This window comes from Macaca nemestrina, chromosome 15, assembly GCF_043159975.1.
Source record: "Macaca nemestrina isolate mMacNem1 chromosome 15, mMacNem.hap1, whole genome shotgun sequence".
NCBI classification, from domain to species: domain Eukaryota; kingdom Metazoa; phylum Chordata; class Mammalia; order Primates; family Cercopithecidae; genus Macaca; species Macaca nemestrina.
The window spans coordinates 69,602,141-69,622,317 of record NC_092139.1 but is presented as its reverse complement, the minus strand read 5'-3'; the positions used below and the strand labels follow the sequence as shown (position 1 = coordinate 69,622,317).

Below are 20,177 nucleotides of genomic sequence, written 5' to 3'. Positions count from 1 at the left end.
ATCCTGGTCATTATGGTTGATGTCACCAGTGAACTTTTCTTTTTGGTTAAGTATTTTTCCCTCTTAATAATTTTATAGTCTTATTCACACATATTCACAAGAATTAAAATGACACTGATTTAAATGTGCAGCTTGAAGATATAGAACATATTCCAATCTAATTTACCTGTCCAGGGGAGACCAAGGTGTAGTCAGAGAAGGACATGATGAAAGTGGTATTAAACATTTAAATTTTGTGAATTTCCTTTCAAATCCTATTGCTTCATATTTCTGTTTACTCCTGAGTGAATGTGGGAATGCCAAATGCTAAATCAAAACTCCTGTTCCCCATCTGATGTGTCTAGTGTGACTATGGTGAATAGTCTAGGAAGAGGATTTCTGTCTTCCTGAATGCTTTCTCTAGAATTGGATGGCCCTTGGTATAAAGTGGCAAGAGCTAAGTGACTGTCTGAAATTGGATGATGTCGGAAAGCAAGGCTGGGGGCATAATGGTCATGGGCCTGGCTAATCATTAGTGCCTGGAAAGGTCAGACTGGGGCTGACATGCAGCTGGTATGCTCCAGGAGAGCTGTATAAATTGTTAAAATACTGCTTGGTGGTAAATATCTGATGACTGGAGCTTTTTCAGTGTTCTACTACCCTGCTTATAATCTGGAAACCAAAGGTCAATGCATGGCTTAGCAGGGAGCCTCTAGGTCCTGACCTAGTGCCCTGGCCAGTGCTATTTCTGATGGGCTGCTGCCTGTGCAATACCATATATTAAATATTGTCTCTGAATGGGACCCACTAGAATTGAATTTTTAAGACCCTCATGTTCCATCCTAACCTTCTCAGTTTATATGTTACCAAATTAGGAAATACATTGCTCCTCGCGTCCCACTCCACGCACCCTGGTGTTCAGGGTATCAAGTTTTGATCTTTAATCTGAGTAGAGAGTTTTGTTAATCTCTTAGGGCTTTATAATCTTCATAGCAGGGGAAAAAAGAAATGTGATTGTTTCATGCCAAGCTGCCTAGGAATTCCGTTTTCCCCTTAGAACTAGGCTGAGGAAGAGGAGGGGTTTGAGAACCTTTAAAATCTTTAACCTCCTATCCCAATCACCAGGCAAAGATTCAAACAGTGTCTCTGATCAGCTTTTTTAAAAAAGTCCTTTCACTTCTCTTTGGTTCATGACTTCACATTTCAAATAGTCCTCAGGTATTAATGAAAATTTTAAACTTAAAGTATGCCCTCAATGGTGTTTCTTTGTAGTGGTTTTATTTTCTAGGAAACAGTTAATTTAATGCCACTAGCTAAAATCCTGCATGGAAAAATGAATGAACAAACAAATAATAGTTGGAACCTGTTATGATTTTTTTCCTAGTTCAATTTTTCAGTTGGGCTGGTTCTTTACTAAAAAGTAAATATGGTATTCAAGGACTCCCATGTATTGTGGGCTGGAAGTATTAGGTTGGTGCAAAAGTAATTGTGGCTGTTGCGATTACTTTCAATGGCAAAGACTGCAGTAACTTTTGCACCGACCTAATATTTCCCCCACAACTCGCCTCCTGCCCATGTTGCACTGTGGGCAGGAGTTAAGGGAAGGCTGAGTCATTTGGAGGGGGCAGGTGTTGGTGGTGGATGGTTGAAGGCTGATGGAATGGTTTATTTGCAGCCTCCATCCAATTGACAGATCTCCAGGTTGCTGGGAAACGAAATCATGTAGATCGCCAACTCCCTGAAATAAGCAGTGTTCGCTCAGAATTCTTTTTTCAAATGGAGCAAAGTGCTCCTTTGCTCCATCTAGTTCTTTCTTTCTATTTTTTTCTTAGCTGAGAGAGATGCTAGTTCTTAAGAATTTCAAGATAATTTGTTGTCCGTTCTAAAAATATTGGACAAAAGGGAAATGGTGTTTCTATCTTCTCTTCCTACGTTCTAGAGAAGATTTTAATTAATATTCAAATTATGGCAGAAACTGCCTGATCGATTCCCCTTTTAGTCAAGAATTTATTATCAGGGAATTAGTTTAACAAGGCTGTTTTGTAAGAGGCTGTGGTTACATTCAAAAATTAGAATGGAAACAATGACTCGTAAAAATTCAACATTTTATTTTATTATTTATTTTTCAGAGGGAGTTTCGCTCTGTCACCCAGGCTGGAGTGCAGTGGCACAATCTTGGCTCACTGCAAGGGTTCAAGCGATTCTCCTCCCTCAGCCTCCCAAGTAGCTGGGATTACAGACGTGCACCTCCACGCCTGTATGATTTTTGTATTTTTAGTACAGAGTGGGTTTCGCCGTATTGGTCAGGCTGGTGTGGCACTCCTGACCTCAGGTGATCCACCCGCCTTGGGCTCCCAAACTGCTGGGATTACATGTGTGAGCCACTGCACCCGACCAAAAGTCAACACTTTAAACTACCACTTACTGTATTCACTGTGTCTATGATTGGACATATCTTTCTGGGTGGCCACAAAATTATAAAATGGATACAGAATAGTCTCTTCAAAAAATTAAGGAAGTTCTTTCTAAAGCAGAGCCTTTAGGCACCCGCCTGCAGCTCAGAGCCCGCCGGGACTCCGGAAGCCACTCCCAGGCAGCGCGCGCCAGCAGGGGTCGGCTACAGCTCGGGCTCAGGCGCCGCTGGCTCGCGGGTTCTCTGGGCCCGCCCAGGATGCCCCAGGATCGCAGGCGCGCAGCCCGCCTGGCAGCGCTGGCCGCCCTGCTCCTCTGGAGAGAGAGAGGGTAGCTGGCCGGGGCCCTCCGCAGCCACAGGGGATGGGGCTGAGTCAGTTTTTGCTTGTAGTGCGGCCGCCTCCAGGCAGACTGCCTGGCTTGGCCGCAGTCACCGCGGCATCTGGCCCAGGTTCTGCGAGGTTGGGGTCGCTGGCGGGCTTGGAGGTTGCCTGGCGGCTGCTGCCTGCACACACACAAACAATAAAAGCGGCTGCAGCTTGGGCAACCAGGAGGGCTGGTGGGGCATGGCCTAGGAGGCCGTGGGATTGCGAGCGCGCGCACGGCCTGAGAGTCCGTCCCCTTCGCAGGGCCTCCCCTTCGGCTTCTCTGCCGGAGCTCGGGACCGCTGGCCAGGTGGTCCAAGGGAGCCCAGACCCACTCCGCGGCCAACAGAGATGGGGCTGAGCGGCAAGTTCTCAGTTCTCGCCCCTGTGCAGCCGCCGCCAGGCAGACCACCTGGCTTGCCCACAGCCACGGTGACATTTGGCCCGGGTTCTGCGATCCAGGGAGCGCGAGCGAGCTTAGGAGTTCCCAGACAGCTGCTGCCCGCAGGCGGAGGGTGGCAGCAACTTGGACGTCCAGGCGGGGGAGCATGGCCTGAGCGGCCTCTGGATCACCAGTGCACCGAGCCAGAGAGTCCGCCAGGCCCTGCCCCCTCCTCTGCCAGAGCTCAGGACCGCTGGCCAGGGGCCCTCTGCAGCCACCGGGGATAGGATTGAGCGGCAGGTTCCCGCTCCTGTGCAGCCACTATGGGGCAGACCATCTGGCTTGGCTGCAGCCACCGGGACATCTGCCCCCGGTTCTGAGGTGTTAAGAGTGCAGGCGGGCTTAGAGGTTTCCCATAGGCTGCTACCTGCACACACAGGGTGGCTGCAGCTGGTGAGCCCAGACGGGCTGGAGGGGCATGGCCTGGGAGGCCTGGGGATGGCCAGCGCGCCCAGCCTGAGGGCCCCCAAGTCGTGCATCCCGCTCGACTCCTCCACCTCAGGGAGACAGGAGCCGCTGGCATTGGCAGTCCGCAGTCACCTGGGATGGGTTTGAGCAGCAGGTTCTCAGTTCTTGTTCCTGTGCAGCCTCCAGGATGTCTGGCCCAGGCTCTGCTATGCCGGCGGCGCGAGCGGGTTTGGGAGACGACGGGCGGCTGCTGCCCGCACACACAGGGCAGAGGACAACTGCACCTTGGCCTGGGCAGCCTCTGGAATGCGTGCCCGCCAGGCCTGAGGGCCCCCCCTGGCGGTGCCACCCGCCCCGCTCCTCCTCTGCGGGAGCCTGGAGCAGCTGGAATGGCCGCTCTGCAGTCTCTAGGGATGGGGTAAGTATTCTTATCTCATGCATGCACACAAAAAAGGTAACTATTGTGTGAGGTAATTAGTATATTATTTGACTTCATTTTGGTAATCATTTCAGAATGTGCATACATATAGAAACATCAGATTGTAAACTTGAAATATGTACAATATTTCTCAAATATACCTCAGTAAAGCTGAAAAAAATTAACAGGATTGAAAGGATAAACACACAGTTCTATAATAGTAGTTGGACACTTCAATACCTCATTTTAATTAATGGGCAGAAAAACGAGACAGAAACTTCATGAGAAATAGAAGACTTGAACAACAGTATAAACCATTTAGAGCATGTACAGTCCACCCAACAACAGCCACCCAACAACAGCAAAATATACATTCTTTTTGAGTGGATGTGGCACTTTCTCTGGGATAGGCCATATCTTCATCCACAAAAATATGTCCTAATCATTTTTAAAAGTTCTAAATCTTACAAAATATAATTTACAACCACAATGGAGGAAACAACAGATAAGTGAAAACTGAAAAATTCACAAATAAGCAGAAATTAAACAATATACTCTTAAACTACCAGTGAAAGAATAAATCACGAGTGAAATTAGAAAATATCTTGAGACAAAATAAAAACAAAATATACCAAAACTTAGTGAATGCAGTGAAAGTAGAGTTTGAAGGAAAATGTATAGATATAAACAACTACATTAAAAAAATAGCAAATCAGTAACTTCACTCTATACCTAAAGGCAGTTTAAAAGCCAGAGAAAACAAAATATGAAGCTAGCAGAAGTAGAGAAATAATAAAGATTAGAGTATAAATCAGTGAAGTAGAAGGTTGAAAAGCAGTAGAAGAAATAAACATAGCTAAAAGTTGGTTCTTTGAAAAGAATAATAATTTCACCTCAGTAGCCTAAGATTCTTCTTTAGGAACGTAGAGAAAGAAGAACAGCTTAAATCTAAGAAACTAAAGAAAGGAACTAATAACAATTAGGGCAGAAATAAGTGAAATTGAAAACCAAAGAGAGAGAAAGGGAAAGAGAAGAGAGAGTACAGATTACTAACAGCAGGACTGAAAGACAAGCTATCAATACACATTATAGCATAAATAAGTAATGCTACAAATAATTTTACACACACAAATATAATAGATGAGATGAAAAAGAGAAATTCCTCTAGAGACACAACACATACTGCCAAACCTCACTGAAGAAGAAACGGTAACAAATAGTCCTGTATTAATTAAGAAATTGCATTTGTAAATAAAATCTACCAAAAAAATCTATTCACATGTTCTTTCACTGATTTCTATCAAATATTTGAAGAGTACATGATTTTGACAGTACACAAACTTTTAGAGAAAATAGATGAGATGGGAGCACTCCCAACTCATTTTATAAGGCCAGCATTACAATAACACCAAAACCAAAAAATGATATTGAGAGAAAAGAAAACTATAGACAAGTATCAGTCATGGACATATATGAAAAATGACAACAAAATATTGTGATATCAAATTGAACATCTACCCATGTAGGATGATTCATTATGTCCAGTAAAAACAAAGCTGATTCACTATTAAAATCCAATCCAAGTAATCTGCTATACAAAGACTATTTTTAAAACATTTCTTCTCAAGAGATGCAGAAAGAGCATTTGATGAAATCCAACATCTATTTCTGACCAAAACTTTCATAAAATTAGGAATAAAAGAACTTAGGATATATGTTTAAATCTGTATACTATATGATGATTATGAAATGATTTTTCCTTAAGAGTGGGAACAAGTCCTATTCAATATTGTATTACAAGATTTGCAAAGTGCAACAAGACAAGAATAAGAAATTAATAACATACATATTGAAAAGGAAGAAGTAAAACTGCCTGTATTTGCTCATAAGACAAATGTTTATATACACAATCCTACAGTATTTACAAAAAGCTTCTATAAAAATATGTTAAATGAATAGTGTTTTATTATCAAAAGTCAATATAGAATGTCAATAATTTTCCTATGTGTTAGGCATTAACAGTTGAAAAAACTAAATTACTGTTTAAAATAGAAGCAAAAATTAAGTACTTAGGTATTAATGTAACAATGTAAGTGCAGGATCTATATGCTGAAAATTATAAAATATAAATGCAATAAATAAGAGAAAATTTAAGTAAAAGAGGGGAATTAAATATTTATGAATTCATAGTCTCAATATAGTTAAGCTGCCAGTCTTTTCCATTTCTATTTGTAGAGTTCCTGCATTAACAGTGAACATTTCTGCATGCTTTTTATTGGTAGTTGGAAAGCAAAAGAACTAGAATAGTCAAAGCACTTCTGAAAAAAAAAACAAAGTTACAGGACATACACTACTGATTACAAGGTTTACTATTATGCTACAGTTCTCAAAATATTGTGGTTTTGTTTAAATATTGTTAAAACACTAGACACATAGACCAATGGAATGAATAGAGACCCCAGAAATAGACCCACACAAATATATTCCATTGCATTTTGAAAAAGGCACAGAGGAAAAGGGGAAAGTATAATCTATTCTCTAAATGGGAATGTAATAATGGGATTTCCCCATGTTAAAAAAAAAGGGGGGGGAACCTTAATGCATATTTTACAACTTTTACAAATGTGGACTGAAGTGGACTATATAAAAGTGTAAAGTATACAGCAATAAAATACTATCATAAAACAGGGGATATTAGATATGACTTTAGGGTCATTGATGAGTTTTTAGATAAAATACCCTACACATGATCCATAAAAGAGAAAATGAAAAAATACACTTTATCATATTTGAAAATGCTCATTCTGTGAAAGAACCATTACAAGAGCAAAAAGCTAAAACAATCAGGGAAAAATATTTTTAAGTCACTGTGTTAGTCTGTTCAGCTGCTGCTATGAAGAACTGCCTGAGACTGGGTAATTTACAAAGGAAAGAGGTTTAATTGACTCACAGTTCCAGATGGCTGGGGGAGGCCTCAGGAAACTTACAATCAGGGCAGAAGGCAAGCAAACATGTTGTTCTTCACATGGTGGCAGGAGAGAGAAGTGCCAAGCAAAGGAAGAAAAGCCCTATATAAAACCATCAGATTTTATGAGAACCCACTCACTATCATGAGAACAGCAGCAGCGGGGTAACTTGCCTCCATGATTCTATTACCTTCTGCTGGGTCCCTCCCACAACACATAGGGATTATGAGAACTACAATTCAAAATGAGATTTGGGCAGGGACACTGCCAAACCATATCAGTCACATATCTGGTACAAGCTTTCATCCAGAATAAATAAAGAACCCTTAAAACTCAACAATACAAAACAAACAGTCCAATTTAAAATGAGCAAAAATTTTGAGCACATACATCTCAAAAGAAGACAGACATGTGGCAAATAAACATATGAAAACATGTTTATTGTTATTAATTAATAGGGGAATGCAAATCGTAACTACAATGGGATACTACTACCTGCCATTAGAATGGAAATAAAAAATTGAAATATCAAATGCTCCTGAAAATGTGTAGCAACAAAGATTCTCTTTCATTACTGTTGGGAATGTAAAATGACATGGTCACTTTAGGAGATAATTTAGCAGCTTTATATTAAGTAAAACATATGTCCAGTGTGAGGTTCAACCATTCCATTCCTATATATTTATCAATGTATAATGAAAACAAATTCACATAAAAGCCTGTAGGCTGGGCAAATGTTTTAGCAGCTTTACTCATAATCTCTAAAACCTGGAAACAACCAGGACGTCTTTATTTTTTATTTTTATTTTTTCTTTTTTGAAATGGAGTCTCACACTGTCACCGGGGCTGGAGTGTAGGAGTGCAATGTCGCGATCTCGGCTCACTGCAACCTCTGCCTCCCAGGTTCAAGGAATTATTCTGCCTCAGCTTCCCAAGTAGCTGGGAATACAGGTACCCACCACCACACCCAGCTAATTGTTTTGTATTTTTAATAGAGACGGGGTTTCACTATGTTGGCCAGGCTGGTCTCAAACTCCTGACTTCATGATCTGCCCGTCTCAGTTTCCAAAGTGCTGGGATCACAGAGGTCAGCCACTGCACCCAGCCTAACCAAGACATCTTTCTACAGGTGAATAGACAGACTATTGCATCAATACCATGAACAATAAAAAGGAACAGACTATTGACTTACACACTAGTAGAGATGAACTTACATGTATTATGTATGTGAAAGAAGTCAGCCCCAAATGTCTACATATTGTATGATTTCATTTGTATAGCATTCTGGAGAAAGCAAACTTATAGGTCAAGAAAACAGATCAGAGGTTGCCTACAGTTGGAAGAAAGGGAAGGGTTGATCACAAAGGCATCACATAGAGAATTTTAGGGTGATGCAGCTGTTCTCTGTAGTGCTGGATGGTGGACACATGTCTCTGTGGGTTTCTCAAAACCTACTAAATCCTACACTACAAGATCTCATCCTTATTTTTTGCAAATTAAAAAAAAATCCACTAGGAAGTCTAAGGTTTCCAGGAGGATAAAGAAACTCATCAAAGACACTTTGGAAAATGGTATTTTGATTGGCTACTCTAAGGTTAAGACTAAACAAGCTTCATAGAAACACTCTACTTTGGCTAGTAATTTTGTTTATGACAGGGACAAATGATAATTCTGACACCAGGCTAGAATAAATGAGTAAGTAAGTTGTAGATAATGTGAGCTGGAATTTTTATTGTTATGAAATGACTTTTTCTTGTAGTGTTGAAAATGTTTTTTTTTCCCCTAGTCATGTGTTAGTTCTCCCCAGGATTCTCACCAACCTATTCAAGTATTTTTTTAAATACTTGCTCTTACGATTTTAATACAAAAACACCTCTGTTTTCAGCCCAGTTGGAGAAGCCCCATTACTATCACATCCTTTGTGTTCTAAATGAAAGTCTGCACATACAGCAACAAATGAGCATGTGAAGTGTTGGAAAAGTATAGTAAGGAAGTCAGACTCCCTGGGGAGTTACACAGTGGTGTGTGTCTCCTATACTTCTCATCTGCCCTGGAGAGAGTGCTGCAGAAGCCGCCAACCAGAAACCACACCCAACAAAACCAAACCTAACGGAACACCAGCTTTCTCAGCCAAAGAACCTGGAAAATAAGGGTATAGCAGGGAATACCCACCTGACCGTAGCCAAATATCAGTGGAAAAACCCCCAAACATCATAGTTCAGTGGAGTCCAGTGTGGAGCTGATGATCCACTTCACTTCCACGGAGTGGAAGAAAGCAGCAGTGCTCTGATTCCTTTGCCTGATGGTATCAGTGGGGACAGGAATGGAGATAAATCTTCTCTCTCCCACATTGCAAAACAAGGTGGCATTCTGGTATTTTTATCAAGGTCATGTCAACAGACCAAGAAAGAAGCTGTTCTTCCATTTTCTGTCTGGCGAAAGCAGACAGTTCTACAATTCCCTTGCCAAAGTAGTGTCTGGAGGTGCCAGAGGTAAGCTTAGCCTCAAATTCATGCAGCAACATTGAGACTGAGGCAGGGTGAGGTACGCTAGTGTCACCTTCCTAACTCTGGTGTCACTGAAGTCAAGCAGGAAGCTGAGCCTCTGCTGCACCCAGTGCAACCACACTGACAAGGTGGCATCATCTCCAATTTCCCCCAACCCCATTTCTGGTGTCAGTAGGACCCTGGGGTGAACCAAACCTCCACACTGACACAGCTGCAATGAGATTGAGTGAGGTGGCACTAGCAGGCAATTAGGAGTTCTTTTGAAGCAAATGAAAATCTTGAAAATCTCCACCAAAAAATGAAAGTTATAAGAATTAACCAAATGGAAATTAAAAAATTAAAAAATAAGATAACTGAAATAAAACTTTACTGGATAAGCTTAATAGTAAAGAAGAGAAAAGAGAAGATAGAATCAGTAAACTTGAGGACAAATCAGTAGGATTTACTGATTCTATTCTGAACAAGAGAGCAAAAATAGATACAAAATGAAACAACAGAGAACACCCTTGGGGACCTGTCAGGCAGCATCATAATACTGAGTCTATGTATCATCAGAGACCAAGAAAGAGAGTGGAAAGAAATAGTGGCGCTGGAAAAAGAGTCAATAAATTGATATCTGAAAACATCTTAATTTTGACAAAGACACAAACCTAGAGAATGAAGTAGCTGAGTCAATACTAAATAAGATAAACCTAAAAGAACTCATATTAAAACATATCACATAAAAATTTCTGAAAACAGAAGACAAATAAAAATTCTTGAAAGCCTACCCCCCAAAAACTATATGGACTTATAAAAATAAAATTCAAATGGCAACAGAGTTCTCATCTGAAACAGTGTAGGACACAAGGATGTGTCCCAACATGTACGTCCTGAAAGAAAAAAACTGTCAAGTGCAAACTCTGTGTCCAGCAAAAATAACATTAAAAAAGAAAGGAGAAATAAAGGCATCCTTATGTGAAGGAAAACTGACACAATTTGTGTTTTACCAAAACTCCTCTTAAAAAGCTGAAAATTAAGTCCTTTAAACAGGAACCAAATGATATCTGAAAACTGCTTGGAACTTCAGAAAGAAAAGAATAAGAGAATGGGAAAATGTAAATGGATGCCATAGGTTATTCATCATCTCAGAAGTTTTTAAAATCATATTTGATGTTTACACTAAAATTATAACACTGCCTGTTGTAGCATCCAGTGTATTGGATGTGTTACTCAGTGCAATTCTATTTTTAAAAGCAAGGAGACTAAAAGGACTTAAATGGAAGTAAAGTTTCTACACTTCATTTAAAGTGGTAAAACATCAATGCCAGTTGACTTTGGCATCAGTTACACATGTATAACAATAATAAGGTAAAGATAGTAAGAAAATTATATAGAGATGTACTAAAAACAGTATAAATAAATCATTATGTAATCCTTAAACTACTTCAATAACTCACAATAAGGTTAGGAAGGAGAACAGAGGAAACAAAGAGAATGAACAAGCAGAAAATAAATTATAAAGTAGAACACCTAGGCCTTGACATATATATTACAGTTATCTTAAATATAAATTGTGTACATGTGTCAATTAAAACACAGGAAATACCAACCTGGACAAAGAAACATGATTCAAAAATACATACGCTACTGATCTCAATTGATGCAGAAAGAGCATTTGCCAAAATATAGCACAGTTTTACGATAAAAACTTTCAGAAGCCTAGACATACGAAGAAATTTCCTGAACTTTATCAAGACTATTTATTAAAAACAAACAGCTATGTCATGCTTTTTTTTTTTTTTTTTTTTTTTTTTGAGACTGAGTCTCCCTCTGTTGCCCAGGCTGGAGTGCAGTGGCCGGATCTCAGCTCACTGCAAGCTCCGCCTCCCGGGTTTACGCCATTCTCCTGCCTCAGCCTCCTGGGTAGCTGGGACTACAGGCGCCCGCCACCTCGCCCGGCTAGTTTTTTGTATTTTTTTAGTAGAGATGGAGTTTCACCGTATTAGCCAGGATGGTCTCGATCTCCTGACCTCGTGATCCGCCCGTCTCGGCCTCCCAAAGTTCTGGGATTACAGGCTTGAGCCACCACGCCCGGCCTGTCATGCTTAATGATGAAAGAATGAATGGTTTTCCCCTCAGGGTGGAAACAAGGCAGAGACGTCTGCTCTCAACAATGCTATCTGACAGAGCACTAAAAGTTCTAAGCAGCACAATTGGGCAAAAAACAAGCAAGGCACACTGATAGGAAAAAAAAAAAAAAGAAAGAAGGAAAGTGGCATCTATTGCATATTACACTATAGTATTTGTAAAGTCTCAGCGAAACTAAAATATTCTTGTAGAAATAATAATACTTAGCAAGTTCACAGCATAAATGATCCATCCTCCAAAATTCCTCATATTTCTATGAACTAATAATGAATGTGTGGAAACTGAAAATACCTTTACAATTGCTCTAAAGAAAATACTTAGGCAAAAATCTGACAAGACATGCAGAATCAAGATGGCAAAAATGACAAAATGTGCATGAAAGAATTGAGAGAAGAATTAAATAAATTCAAACGTACATTATTAATGGTTTGGAAGACTCAAGATAGCAAAGATGTCAACTCTCTTCAAATTGATGGGTAGACTTAACGACAGTCATATAAAAACTCCAGCTACATATTTTTTTATGCATACAGATAAACCTATTTTAAGTTTATATGAAAAGGCACATGATATTGGTGGAGAGATGGAGACATAAGTCAGCAGAACAGAAAAAAGAACTCAGAAATTGACACAAGTAAATATACTCAACTCATTTTTGACAATGGTAAAAAAGCAATTGAAGGAGAAAGAATAGTCTTTTTAACAAATGTTACTGGAGAAAACAAACATTTATAGGCTCAAAATCTCAGGGTAAACTTCGTACTTTATACACTAACTAACTTGAAATGGTTTGCAAACTTAAATATAAAAGGTTGTACTGTAAACCTTTTAGGAAAAGAGTTCTAAAAAAATTATTGGGATCTAGGGCTAAATAAAAGTATTTTGTTCTTATTTATATGTACCTTTAAATGTTTTCTTTTTCAGTAAAAGATCAGTGTGTGCCTGTACTTATTCTAAAAAAGAAAAAATATTTAATGTGCTTTTCCAGGTTAATAGACAAATCAAATAGACTCACTTTCTTTATGAACCCATAGTGTATCACTGATCTAGCCATTATTGTTTTCCTGAGAGGAAAATTCTCTTTACACTCATCACATTTTTGGAACATTTAGAGTGGAACCAGAGGGCCTTAGGTGAGGTGAACATGCTGCCAGTGGAGGTGAGCAGGGAGGAAATTTCCAAACCCAAGCAGTGGCAGAAATTGCTGGAGAGAGAATAGTTGCTTCGGCAAGTCCAGAGATCACTTGTGATGCACCCTGCTCTGCAGAATAACAGAAAAGAGCAGTGTATTCCAGCCAACAATAGAATAGGTGAGAATAATCCAATGATGTTACAACACACACACTGTATACGCACATGCGTATACAGACCTGTGCACATATACACACACAGATATGTATAATATGTGTGTATTTATAACTGAAGTTAAACCATTAAGCAATAAATGTGCAGTTCTATTTTTCTACCCTCTCTTTTCTAACATCCTTCAAACAGGTGATGTTTTGTAAGATTTTCAATTATTTTCAATAATTTAAAAAAATCACAAACAGAACAAATATGCAGGCTGAATTATTTATCAATCCCCTATTTTACATGTGTTTGTAAATAAGCAATGTATTGTATAGAGATTTCAACATCTTAGATGTTAAAGTAAACATATAGCTGCTCCTCATTTTTACAAGAGTGGATTTACAGCATTTGTGTGCAAGTTGTATATTTAAATTACTTAAAAATAACATCTTCTTTGGTAATCATTTTTAAAACTAAATTTGTGGCACATTAGAAAGAATGTTTTTAAGCAAAATTGCTTTTTAGTTTGTATTCTCTAAACATCAGAATTTTACTTTGAAGGATTTCAAAACTTACAAGGATATTCATATTTGGTCTCTAAAATAAATAGATGGAAAAATTTGAATTTGAAAATTTCTTTTTACCACGAAATTTGAAGTTTTAATGCCATTTTATTTTTACAGATTTTCTTTGAAACATGATATTGGCTACTGGAAAGAGTTAAGACCCTTCATGAAAATATGATTTTAGTGATGCAACTTATATATGAGGTAGAGGAGGCATTGATTCTTGTGCCCATTAACTAAGGAGATTTTATGAAACAATTTTTAATAGGGGCCACAGTCAGTACCGGGAGTGTGGTCAGGCACGCCTCCCTCCTCACTGGGCCCACCAGAAGCGTTCAGGGTTCTAGGAGAAAGATGCGCAGGTGTGCAGAGGCTGTCACAAGGGAAGAAGGGCCAGGGAGGGAAACCCAGCACAGGGGGCCTGGCCTCATAGGGGAGTTGGAGAAGGTTTTCTGAGGAAGCTTTGTCCAAGTCGAGATCCTTCCTGTTCCGTGTGCTCCAGCACAAGGCCTGCAGGAGGAGCCCCGTGAGCAAGGCCGACCTAGACCAGCTGGGTGGATTCCCTTGGCAGTGAGGGGGAGCATGGCCTGAGGAACTGAGGGCAGTCTTAGAATGACGGCATCAGAGGAACTCTCACCGTTTCTATCATGAACGTTACAGTTTGATGTAACATGGGGGTTGTGATTGGGTGATCTTGGGAAGGGTCTGTCAGCAGGTCGGGGGCTTGTTCTACGTTGGAAGCTGTCTGATGGAGGAGGCTTTTCTATTGTTCAGTATCTCAAGGAATCTTATCCAGAAGAGGGCAAGAGGCTGCCAGGAGAAAACCACTGCGGGGAATGAAATAGATGCCGCTCATTTTCACCAAGTGAGTGCAGTGCTAGGGATTTTAGGGGGTGGCAAAGTGGCCTTGATATATTCTCTCTGGGCAGGTCTCTGTTAGACTCACTGTGGGTGTCTCCGTGGGGATCTCTGAATTGCTTTTGAAGTGTCTCTGTGTGAGTCTGTCGGGAGTTTCTGTGTGGAGGTCCCTCTGCGGGGTCTTCATGGGGGGATCTCAGTCAGATTCTCTGTTGGGGTCTCTGGGGGTCACTGTGGGGTTCCTTTGCTGCAGGTCCCAGGATCCTGGGTCCCATAGGAGTTGGGCCCACACTGGAGCTGCCCAGGTCACCACCCCAGACAGGATTTGGCTCCAGTAGTAGCCTGGACACCCAAAGTGACACCAGGGTGTGTTCAAAACAGGTCCCCAGCTTGGGTCCCGCCAGGCCTGGGCACAGACCTGTCGTCTTGTCCTCAGCCTCCACAGCCCCTGCAGGTGCAGAGTTCTCCTGGGCAGGGCGCCTGGGCAGAGCCTTCTGAGGAACTCGCTCCTGCCTGCCCTGCCCTTGTTCCTGCCTTCCCTCGGGATGGCCAGGAAGGACCCAGCACCAGGACAAAGGGAGTGCAGGATTGGACCCTGTGGGTACTGTCCCTGCCAACCATATGACCAGATTCTCTGAGCCCCAGTGTGTCCCCTGCAAGCCCCTGGGCCTGGAACCATAGATGTGCTTTTTAACCCAGGCCAACCCTTGCCTTCTGGGTTCCCCTCCCCCAGCAGTGGCACTGACCACTTTTGCTTGTAATGGTCACCACACTGCGAGGACCCTGGTTACAGCTATGGGCAGCTTGAGGATCCTGCACTTGCAAACTTATGCCCGTATTACCTAATTCTTCTCCCACCTTTCACCCTGGGCCCTAAGGTCTCCTCCTGTGGTTCCTGACCACAGAGTCCCACCAGAGGATCAGGCAGCAGCCCTGGGTGCCTCCTGAAACAGACACCCCACACTAGTGGGCTGGGAGAGGGCTCTGGGGAGTGAGGCAGGGGACACCAGACAAGAACCCAAGACCGAGCCAAGTGCTGGCGGGGCCCCAGTCCATCCCAGAACTCAGCAGGCAGGAAAGGTTCTGGGGAGGGTGTCGTCTCTTCCCCACCAGGAGATCCCAGAAAGAGTAGTCCTGCCTCTGACCCAGGCCAGCACAGGACACCCCCACATTCCCAGGCTACTGTGGGGCAGGGAGGTTTCTGGGATCCATCACTCCTGGAGCCTACCACCACCCCAGTCCGTGAGACTCCTGCAGACCCAGCCCCTACAGCAGCACAGAAATCACCTTAGAACTGGGGATGCGGGGATGCAGTAAGCCAGAGTGCAGGTGGGATCTCCAAAGGGTTTGCTGTCCTTACATGTCCTGAAGGCTCTGAGTCATGATCCAGTTTGGAAACCAGACTCAATGTGGGGACAGGGAGAACAGGGGGTCCTCCAGGTCCTTGTCAGCCTCCTCCTGGCCCAGTCATTCTGGGAGCCATACTCAGGAGGAGCTGACACAGAGCCCTTTCCTGTGCTCTAGCGTGGCACAGACAGAAGCCACCACCTCTGCAGGGAAAGCAGGTATATTGGGAACTTCTCCGTGGAAGTCAGAAACACATGGGAACTGTGATCGCCTATTCAGGACAGGTTTGTTGTGTAGGTGTCCAGTGTTATTTGAGTAGAACCCCCTGACTCTCCCAGGAGAGGTGTGAGAAGCCTGGGCTGGTTCAGGAAGCAAGGCACCTCTGTGTAGACCTCAGTTCCTGTGGCTGTGGATGGGGCCACTGGAGGTGCTTGCCACTCGTGGCCTGTGGTGTTGGGGACCAGCTGGGACATAGTCTCCCTGGGAGATCGGGCCCATCTGCTGTCTCTGTCTCTGATGCCCTTGTTTTTGACAGGACAGTTGTGGCCCTTGGGGGTGGCTTTGGGGCTGCAGGCCAGGGCTCTCATCTCTCTGCTATGTTCCTGGTGGTAGTGACTCCCGTGGCAGCAGGAAGGCACATTCTTCTGGGCATGGAGGTCGCCTTTGTGGTGATTAACTTCTGAGGGACCACGTCCCTGCTGAAGCCTCAGTTTGTCCACCAGGATTTGACCCACAACTTTGATGATGGCCTGGGCTTCATCAGCCATGCTGTCCATAAACAACCTTGGTGGGCCAGACCTCCAGCTCTGGACAGCATCTGCCCCAGGCTTGCCTTTCTGCAGGAAGTCTTCCTGCCCTGCGCCTCTTTTCCTGGTATGTAGACCCTGTGGACTGTGACTTATCTTTCTCTGGATGTTGCTTTCTGGTGGTGCCTGTCTCTCCTCCGACTGAGGCTGGTTGTATTTCCTTCCTTGTTTGTCTCCTATTTCCCCGGTGTGAGCAGAGCGGCTCCTCCCATTGGCTTTGGAGGTCCTGGGTCCCTTGGACCTGTGTCCCTGCTGCCCTGGTCTGGGCCTTCTGTGGGCTTCGCCCTTGTCCACAGAGCCCAGCGTCTTCTGACTCTTCTGTGGGGCCTTCACTTTTGGGCTCACAGGCTCCTGCTGCCCCAGTCTGTCCCCTCCCTTCCACAGGAGGGCACATGGCCACTGGCAAGCTTTCGTGTTCCTACTGGACACATTCTGGGAGGTGGAGAGTGGGTCCTGAGTGGGTGGCCTGTCTGTGACTGGGAGCATATCCATGTGGCAGCCTGAAGGCACAGGCCTGTGGGACCCTCCTGGAGGAGGATGCTGGAGATATGGCCTGGTAGCTCTGCTCTGTCTACCTGCACTGAGAGTGTAATCTCACTGACCACCTGTGCTTTCAGACACAGCTGCCCTGGATCCTGAGCAACACAGATTGTAGACACTGAGAGGTTACTAGTGGTCCCCAGAGTTCCTGTGCTCCTCAGATGCACCTGAACACTTCCCAAACTTGCCCTCACACTGGCTCCCAAGGTGGCTTCCCAAGTACGGGGCTTCTCCTCCTCAGCCTCCAGTGCCTCCAGGGCATCTCTGGTCCTCGCCCACTGGGACCCTATGCTGAGCTCTTGCAGGGCTCTACTATGACAGGGGTCTCCTGGGGACATGCTCTCAATCTCAAGTTATGCCTCATTCCCAGCCATTTCTGAATCCACACTCCCCTCAAGGTTGGGTTTCCTGGACCCCAGGACAGTCCCGCTCCACCAGGTTCTGCCTACAAGGCTGCACATGGGGGACTGAGAGGACGCCCTGTCCTCCTGTCCAGTCGGAGAGGCCTCTGATTGCTCATGGGTGTCAGCTGACTGGGACCCTCTTGGAGCCCTCTGGCCTTCCTCCTGCTCAGGTGGTGGGGCAGGGACAGGGCAACTCACAGTGGGGACTGACTTGCCTGTTGTTCTGTTGTCTCCTGGACCATTCTGGGGAGGTTTTCTCAATAAAATGGCAACCATGGCTATAGATTCAACCCGAGATTCCAAGGAGGCCCAGAGAGAAAAGGTGGAGTGTGGGAGCAGTGGGGGCTGAGCCTCACCTGCCTGGATATTTATGGACCCCAGGGACTAGAGGTCTGGACCCCACCTGTGCCTCACATGGAACCTGAAAAGTTGTGCTTCCAGCATCTGCCGGGTGCAGGGATGAAGGAAGGAAAGTTCCTGGGAGGTGTTCACGCGGGCTTTCCCACCCCTCCAGGATGTCAGCTTCCCCGGTTTCCTGTGGGTGTCAGACTTGGGAACAGCACATTTGGCCATGAACCAGGAGCAATACACAGACACGGGAATCCAGCTCTCCTTGATCTCCCCCACCTTCCTGTCCAGATGGACCTGCAGCTTGTTTTCCAAATGCTTCCTGTCTGGGTCCCTGGGTGTGGAACTTACTGATTGGTACTTCCAGGGCTTCCTGAAGTCACCTTCTGCCTCCTCCTCGTCTTTCTCCAGAACCTTCGCTGAAGTCCTTCCTGTGCCGTGATCCTGGCTTGGTTGTGGCTCTAGTTTGGACCCTAAGCACCTCTTCCCAGAGAACCTTCCAGAGCTCCTGAGCCCTGTCTTCTGCATATCATTCCTGGCCTTTTCTTCAAATTCAGAAGCCTGGGAGGGCAAAAGGGCCCGCTGTGTGTCTTCAGCCTGACTCTGGGTTTTCCCTGGGAATTCCCCTTAGGCTGCAGCATGTCTCCAGATGGAATCTGCTGGGAGGGCCACAGGACTCCTCCTGGTGCATGGCACTACTTCCTTGCCACTGGTGCTCTGGGACCTCAGGGATGGTGGCAACCCTGGGAAGGATGGGGACTGACTTAGGGCTCTGGGAGGCTGGCCTCTCCTTGCAAAGGTGGTCAGTGGGCTGGCTCAGGACAGCCTGAGACTTTTTGAGGAGAAAGGGAAAAAAACTCTCTTCCAGTTTGGTCACTTCTGTAAGGGCCATTCAAGATACTCCTTTCCAGTGGGGTTGACAGACTGTCCTCTCCTGGGATGTATGGCAAGATGCTCCACAGACCCTAATCTGGGGTGGAGAAGAGCATGGTAGGCTTGGCATGGGGGTGAGAAGTTGGCCTGCATCTGGATCCCAACCAGAGCAGGGGGCTGGGACTGGGGCCAGGTTGAAGTGAAAGGTTGGGGCTGGGCCATGTGTGGGGCTGGAGTTGTGCCTGGGAAAGCTGTGAGGATGCCTCAACTTCAGGTTCACCTGGAAGAGAATTGGAGGCTTTATCCAATGGTTCAGAGTGTGCATTCTATGAGGAAGGGTTTCTAGAAACCCAGGCCATGGCCACCAGGGACTCACTATTGAAAGAGGGGAGGTCTCAGAAGAGCTGGCTGCATTTCTGCTCTAATTGGTCCCCCATGGCCGTGATGTCAGAGACCTGCTGAGGACCAGGCAGCTGCTGTGGTTGGGTTGTCATATTCCAGAAGGGATTTAGAGTCGTGATGTCCCACTCTTTCCCCAGTGATGTCATCTGCAGGTAGTCTGCTGCCCCCTATCTTTCTCCTGCCACATCTTCATCACTGCTCTCTTGGTGATGAGAGTTTCCAGCAGCTTCTGCATGTCGGGGTGGATGAATGTGCAGGCACCTACCTCCATCTGCCTGGGTGTGGGGTCTCCCCAGAAGGAATACTCTGGGGGGTGGTCGGGAAGATGCTGTTGCTGGGATTTGCCATGTGAGCAGGTGGAGAGGCCCCAGGTGGTGGCAGCCTCCCTCCAGCAGGAGAGGTCCCAGATGGGATCACTGGAGCACCCAAAGCCGGAGATCACCCTGGTTGGAGAAGGCAGCCCCTGGTTGTGGAAAAGGCAGCTCGGGGGGACGGGGCATACTGTGGAGCCACACTGAAATCCAGCCAGGCCGGAGATGGGTGGAGGTGGAGAGGAGGCCACGGGAAGAGGGGGCTGTGGTGAAGGAGGAAAAAGCATATGTAGCCAGGGTGCAGGTCATTTTAGGGGAAGCAAGGGCTCTGGTGGCCTGGAGGCACTCAGGGTTGAGTGTGGTCCAAAAGGCTCTGAGAAGGTCGACGTGCCTGGTGATGGGGTGGAGGTCTGAGCAGTTGCCGGAGCCTTTGGAGACAAGCTGGGGGGAGATGGATCTTGCATTCATTTCCTATGTGGCTGCTGGGCCTTAGCAGGTGCTGATTTGTACATGTCACCTGGGGGACTCCACCTAAGGGCACGTGGGAGTCGCCTTCCCCAGCAAACTTTCCCAGGTGGCTGCTGGAGATACAAGGCACAAGCTGCAGCCAGGGGCAGGTGGGACTGGGAGGTTGGGAAGGCTGGGCACCTGGTACCCACAGCTCCTCCACCTCCTCCACTGCTGGCTTCACAAAGCTCTGTCTATGCCTGCCCCAGAGTTTCAATCCACTCCTACCCCCTTTCCACGACCTCCCCCTCTCAGGTCACCACCAGGCCCTAGGGTTGTATCACAGGCCCTGGTAGAA

General features: G+C 45.0%; 1 pseudogene; it reads right to left on the bottom strand.

Annotated features, from left to right (window-relative positions):
• Positions 1–16,052: 16,052 nt before the first annotated feature.
• Positions 16,053–19,674, bottom strand: LOC139358931 (spermatogenesis-associated protein 31E1-like; annotated as a pseudogene).
• Positions 19,675–20,177: the final 503 nt, after the last annotated feature.